This window comes from Falco cherrug, chromosome 10 (genome assembly GCF_023634085.1).
Source record: "Falco cherrug isolate bFalChe1 chromosome 10, bFalChe1.pri, whole genome shotgun sequence".
NCBI lineage: Eukaryota > Metazoa > Chordata > Aves > Falconiformes > Falconidae > Falco > Falco cherrug.
In genome coordinates this window covers 36,545,154-36,551,395 of record NC_073706.1, presented here as the reverse complement: position 1 = coordinate 36,551,395, position 6,242 = coordinate 36,545,154, and the positions used below count along the sequence as shown (strand labels likewise).

At 50.1% G+C, this 6,242-nt stretch overlaps 1 long non-coding RNA gene across 1 annotated transcript; it reads left to right on the top strand.

The window, feature by feature from the left end:
• Positions 1–370: 370 nt before the first annotated feature.
• Positions 371–5,807, top strand: LOC114015822 (uncharacterized). Its single transcript, XR_003559962.1, has 2 exons — positions 371–450; positions 5,354–5,807. It is a non-coding gene; the product is annotated as an uncharacterized LOC114015822 (long non-coding RNA).
• The last annotated feature ends 435 nt before the right edge of the window (positions 5,808–6,242 follow it).

Sequence of the window (6,242 nt, the reverse complement as noted above, 5' to 3'; positions counted from 1 at the left end):
CTCTGACACCAGTGTGCCCAGGGACATGTTCACTTGCTCTCCCTCCCTCCGCTAGTTGCACTTGAGGCCACGCAGAAGGAGCCGGGGAACACGCTGCAATCCCTCTTTCCCCAAACCGCAACCTTTGCTGCTGCCGGTTGGTCCCATCTGATAAACCAAAACAAACAGCCAGCCCGCTCCGCTCGCTTCCTCCCTCTTACGGGGGAATGAGCTCAGCACGCCCCAGCGTCTCAGCCAAATCCCGCAGGGGTAATTTAATCGCATTCCTGCTCCGTCTGCCTCAGTTACCCCACTTGGACATGTTATGTCTCCGCGCATCCTGTTGTGGCATCCTCGGCATTCCCCACCGCGCTCCCAGCCACATCGCTGCTCCGCGTACGTCACTGCCCAGGACTCTGCCGGTGCACAGGCAAGCTGTCAGAGGCTGGGGTACACTCCCGGGATAGATAGGTAAAAGCTTGCTTGAATCTATTCAACCCAGGACTTCTCCGTTATGGCAGATTTGGGGTCGGGCGTGTGCCTGATCTTTGTCGCGGCACCACAGTGAGAGAAGGCGAGTTCAGATTTAGGATTGATTTTAGCGGATTGATGGGACCTACCAAGTGGGCAAATCCCTCCTCGTGAAGTTTGCTGTCAGAAGTTTAGTGGCAGTTTTAGAAAGAGCACAAAACTCATGAGTGCTGAAAGCCACCATAAAAATACCTCCTAATGAGCAAATTAACAGCAGATTCCCAGACCTCATCAGCCAGGTTCTGCATGCGACCCTAAATGATGGAAAAATCTATTTTAAGAATGTTCAGGGAACTTCTTAGGATGTGATTTTTGTAAAAAAAAAATTTTGGTGCACTGAATGTAATATATTTTGTGCACTGCTGCAAGTACAACCTCGGCTCAGTACCCAGAGTCCGGACACACAAGGTGCTGAAAGATGGTAGGTAGAGGTCTCTTTGGGGAAGTGTAAGAGATAAGAGTCCCTTCAGAAGCATCTGCTTTCAGCCAATATCAGTGTCTTGCCTCACAGGTAGAAATGTATTAACCACAAAAAGCTTGATTTTCAAGGCCCAACTGATCTGTATTCTTGTCCATTTAAATTTGTGGGTGAATGAGGGAGTGGTTCATGAATGACTGGGATAAGAGGTGGGAGATGATCAAAATAAGGGCATGGAACAAAGCGCAGATACCATCTATTATGTGATATCATTGCCCATCTTGCTGAAAAAGTCACACAGGCAAAATATATTATTATTATCATCACTAACTTGCAAGCCAGCAAATGTTTTTTCCATTAGAATTTCCAAACATCTTCAGAACTGTCTGCAAAATTTTCATCAGTTGTTGGCTTTTTGCTTGTGCAGTTGCATCTGGTCTCGGGGCCGCATCCTGCAGGCAGGGCTGAGTTGGTGGCCACGCTGTCTCCTCATCCCATCCTCACAGAGGACTCTGGTCCCGTCTTTGTGCTGCTGGAACAGATGCTGGGAGGCCTAGCGACATTTCATTAGCCTGGAAACATACAGGAACGTGCCGTGTTGCAGGCCACAGTGTTACTCCTTGGACTGCCTTACATCACTGCAAACGTAGACAACAGATTTTAAAAGTGGAGAAACAGTCAAATGGAGGGGACAGAGGAGGTCCAACTTAAACAAGGGAGGTACAGCTCAGCCCTAGCTAGCATGGACATCACTGAAGGTAGCCAGTGCATGAAGATTACCAAAAATATTGGGCAGCAAGAGGGGAGACCGCACTGTTCGGCTCCTCTTCCCTTCCGCCCTGCTCCTGTTTGTGCAGCCCCATAACGGCACGCCTATCTTGGCCTGCTGGACTTTTGACTTGTGCGTGTTTTGGGCGCTGAGTTCAGAACCCAAAATTAGAATGAGGATGAAAAGAAAACAATTTTCCGACACAGCTTAGGTGGAATGAAAGTGCTTCTGCACCCCTGCCTGACACTCCACCTGGGGGGAGCACCCACTGGGTCACAGCTCCCCTGTCCCAGTGTGCACCCACTCTGCCCTGTGATGTTGAGGGTCCAAAAGCCCACAGGGAACCCTCGCTGTGGAGATTATCTGCTTCCAAACACCCCCATTCCAAAGCCACGGTGGATGCCATCCCCTCACTGACACGGCTGTGCCCCTGCGCAGTGTGCAGCTTTCTGCTGCTCGCTCTCCAGCCAGTGCTGCTTACTGCTGGCACAGGTGCTCCTCACCAAGGGCAGCAATTAATTATTGCTTGTACAGCAGAGCAGGGACCCAGCCCCACCATGCACACCGAGAGAAGCAGATCCCAGCCCTGCTCCTGGCCACGCTGAGCAGCTGGGAGACCTGGGGGAGTGGGGGGAGAAGCAAGCAAGCTAGAGGTGGGCAGAATAACCTGCTCCCAAACCCACTGTGAGATGTTCAGCCTCAGAAATAGGCCAATTTGGACAGTCCCAGAGCTGTAAAGTGCAGGAGGGGAATGGCTCACCTGCAGCGTGGGCTTGCCAGCCTTCACGGTGTTACCCCAGCAAAGCCCTCCAGGCTGGGAGGAGCTGGCCGCAGGGGACCTCACAGCACCCAAGGAGGGGGGTTGGTGGGGATAGGGGACCTGGGAGAAGCACCGCCTCAGCTTCCAACTAGTTGTCAGGGCTTAAGAGCAGCAGGTCATTGCTGAGAACTTCATTCATACCTTGAAAGCATCCTGTGGTCCAAGCTGAGCATCAGAAGCTATGCCACAAGCTGAGCCAGAAAAGGGGATTTTTTGCAGGAAGGAAGAACCGAAGTCCATCTGCCCATCCCATCTACTGCTTCCAAATGAGCTGGCTTGTGAGAACCCGCAGCGTTCACCAGAACCTGGGAACCAGTCACCCCAGGCACCTCCAGCATTTCTGTCCCCAGCCCCAGGAACACCAGCTCCGTTTTCACTGCAGCAACTTCTCAGCACACTCTCAGGACGGGAGGGCTGGTTTGGATTTACTAAACCCAACGCTACATGTCTCTTACATGTGCAAGTCAAGCTCTCTAGGGCTTCACATGCCATTTGTTGTTCCAGACCATGCTGATGTTGACAATTCCTTGCTAATAACGTACCCTCAGTCTCCTCAAGCAGCTAGCTCATTTGGGAATGGGGAAGGATTTTTTTTTTTACTAAAATCCCTCTTGTACCAAAGGGAAATGACCGCTTTCTCTGGGCAGCACGTGAATAATCCCAAGCAAGTGGAGCTCAGGCTTGGCAGCATGACCTCTAGGGTAGTATCTTCATAAAAGCAAATGTGAAGGTGTCCTCCTGCCCCATTATGCAGTGCAGAGAGAGTGGGATGGGTCTTTTGTGGGCCCTTGAGGGAGCATCCTTGCTGTGACCTTTAAACCTGGTCAGTTTTGCAGCTGAGGAAATAACTGCAGGGGCTGAAGGGAGGGAAACGGAGAGCAGACATGCACGAGGCTTCATTTTTGCAATGATGGCGGAAGACTTGCAAGTGTGGAAGGGAATGAAGATGCCTGGGGTGCTGCGTGGCTGGTTTCACTGCTCTCACGTGGGTTGTCATAGGTGATGGATGTAGCAGTAGTGGTTGCCAAGAGTTCCCAGGGTCTCTTCTGCCCATGGCTCCCCAGGATGGAGGTGAGAAACTGTCGAAGGGCTCAGCAGAAGCTGTTGCTGAGGAGCTCAAACTGGACCCAGCAGTATGATGTGGCAGGGACTGTCCTCCTTTCTCATCTTTTCAACCTGCAAACTCCTAGGAGCCGGCTGGGGCTGGGGACTCATGCAGATGGAGAAGGCTGTAAGAACTGCGTGGACCTTCCTGACCTGGGCTCCAGCAGCTCTGGTTTTCTTCATGTTAAAAACTCTAGAACAGAAAACACATGGTCCCACATTTGTATTACATGAGTAGCACTGGAGCAATCGGTGTGGAGCTTTGGGGAAGGGGAGGGACGCATCGGCACAGCTTAGTCTGAGATCTGTTTGATGTGCTCTGTTATTGTAAATCTAGCAAGCTATGTGTAATGGCCAAGTTAGCTTTACCACAGGATACTTTGAAAATAATAGGCAGTTCAGAGGTGATGCCAGCTTTACATTAAACTTAAACATATACTGAATATCTGTGGCATGAACAGAAGCATCAGGGCACCAAGGAGGAAACACCAAGCCCTCCCAGGGCAGGGAATTAGAGAATTGAGATGTGCATTGCATATCCCTCATTTAAGTTACCAAGTGTGAGATATGAGAGGTTGGATGCGTGGAGGCTGTCAGCCTCTGGGACTGGGACTGGGGCCATCCCAAGCCATGCCGACAATGCATAAAGAGCTACAAAAAAAGCTAAACAGGAAAGCTGAAATTTCTATGACTCACGCTTGGTATCAAAATGAGTGGTTACACTTTGCTGATAATCTCGTGGTACCTCATTTCCCCCACCACAAAATTAGGGTGATGGTTTGCTCTTATCTCCCAGGTAAGCCACAAAGATATATTCATTAAAACCTGGGTAACATTTGTTAAGGATGCAGACACTGGGGTGAGACCATCACAGAAACACCCAGAAACTAAAGCCTAAGACAATATTTTCTAAGTAGGAGACATCCATCTTGTGACAATGTTTAGTTACAGTGACTTTGATCTCTGCCAAGCCAGTCACGCCACTTAATCATCGCGGTTGATGGATGCTGGGGCAGCATGGCCGCAATTGCTCATTGTCAGGCTGATACAGAGGTCACGGGCTTTGCTAAGCTTTGGATCAAAATCCAAAACAGCCCCTGTCACGTCTGTCAGGTTTAGAAGAATAATAAATTCACTAATTTAGCTTTGGTGTTGGGTAGTAGCTGGTGCCACCTTTATCTGTTACTCCTGAGAAAATAAACCCAGCACCACCATCCCCATCGCAGCACGATGATGCTGCAACATGCTGTTAATCTTCACAATGTGAGACAAAGGCTTGGGGGGAGGTGAGGGAGGGCACGAATTTGTGGGATGACTCAAAGGCTCTGCAACACCTCCCTTGCCAGACTAGGGATGGATTTGTGGAAGTGGCTGTGTGCCCCTGAGCTTTGTGAGGGGTGGAGATGCTGGTGAACCAGACTCTGGATGCTTGCCGTAGCCTGCCACAGCTGTGGCTCAGTGGTGAGGACACTGTTATTGCAATGACAGAAAAAAGGCATCACCATACTGCGGCTCACCCTTAATCCTTTAAAAATCAGTGTGAAATTTCCAGCATTATAACTCTCCTAGATAGTTCAAGGAAGGTGCAAGAAGTAGGCACAGATAAACTATCTCTGATCTTAGCTTTTAATACCATAATATCTTTTTTTTTAAAAAAAACTCCCTTTCCCAATTTTTGTTAACATTTGCTGTCACTAACTTGTTGCCACCACGGTTTCCTACACTCCCCCAGCCCCCTTCCCTTTTGAATCTAGCTGTATTTGTGGAGGAGCCCAAGGCAATTGCTGACCCACACCGCATGTCCAGAGGGACAGAGAGGGGTGAGGATGCAGCGGGAGGAGGAGCAGCTGGGACGGGGGAGATGGCAGGTGGGGGCTGACGAGAAGGTACAAGCCCGGCAGAGACGGAGGGAGCACTGTGGACTTTATTCTCTGCCTGCAGGAACATCAACATTGAAATCTCTGCTCGGATCTGGATTTGTTGACACAAAATCCACTGCCTGAACGCGGGGGGTTGGAAGCAGTTTACCTGTTACGTTCCCAGCGCTATCTCCGGAACATAACTCCACAGGCTGGAGCAGTTGTAGTATATCTGCTGGTCTCTTATCTAATGTGTAACCTCCTGGACTGAAGACATAATGTACTGTCTATCCTTTCTGTGATAAAAATAAAGCATATAAAAACACACACACACACACATACACACACACACACACACAATCCCAGGCCAAAAACTCCCTGAGGGGAACACACTGTGACTAGATAAGAAGGTACTGGCTGGCACGTAGTTACCTCTCTGCTTTCTAACTGGGACACTCAGGGAAAGGGTGGGGTTGGGGCTGGTAGGGGGCCACAGGGGGCAAGGGGGGAGAGAGAACCACCATGGGACGGATGGCAAGGGAAGAAAAAGCACAGCAGAGAATGGTTCAAGGAAAAAAGCCAAAAGCAGATCGGACTTACTCAAGGCTTTCGGAGCCCTGCCAGTCAGCCTTAAAATCTGACCCTTCTGGGGCTGTGGGCAGCAAACCCTGCTAGTGCTGCCCTGAGGGACCGAATAGGGGGTCTCTGGGGCTCAGAGCTTCTACACAAAATAAAAACAACTCCTGGAAAACTCCTGGAGGG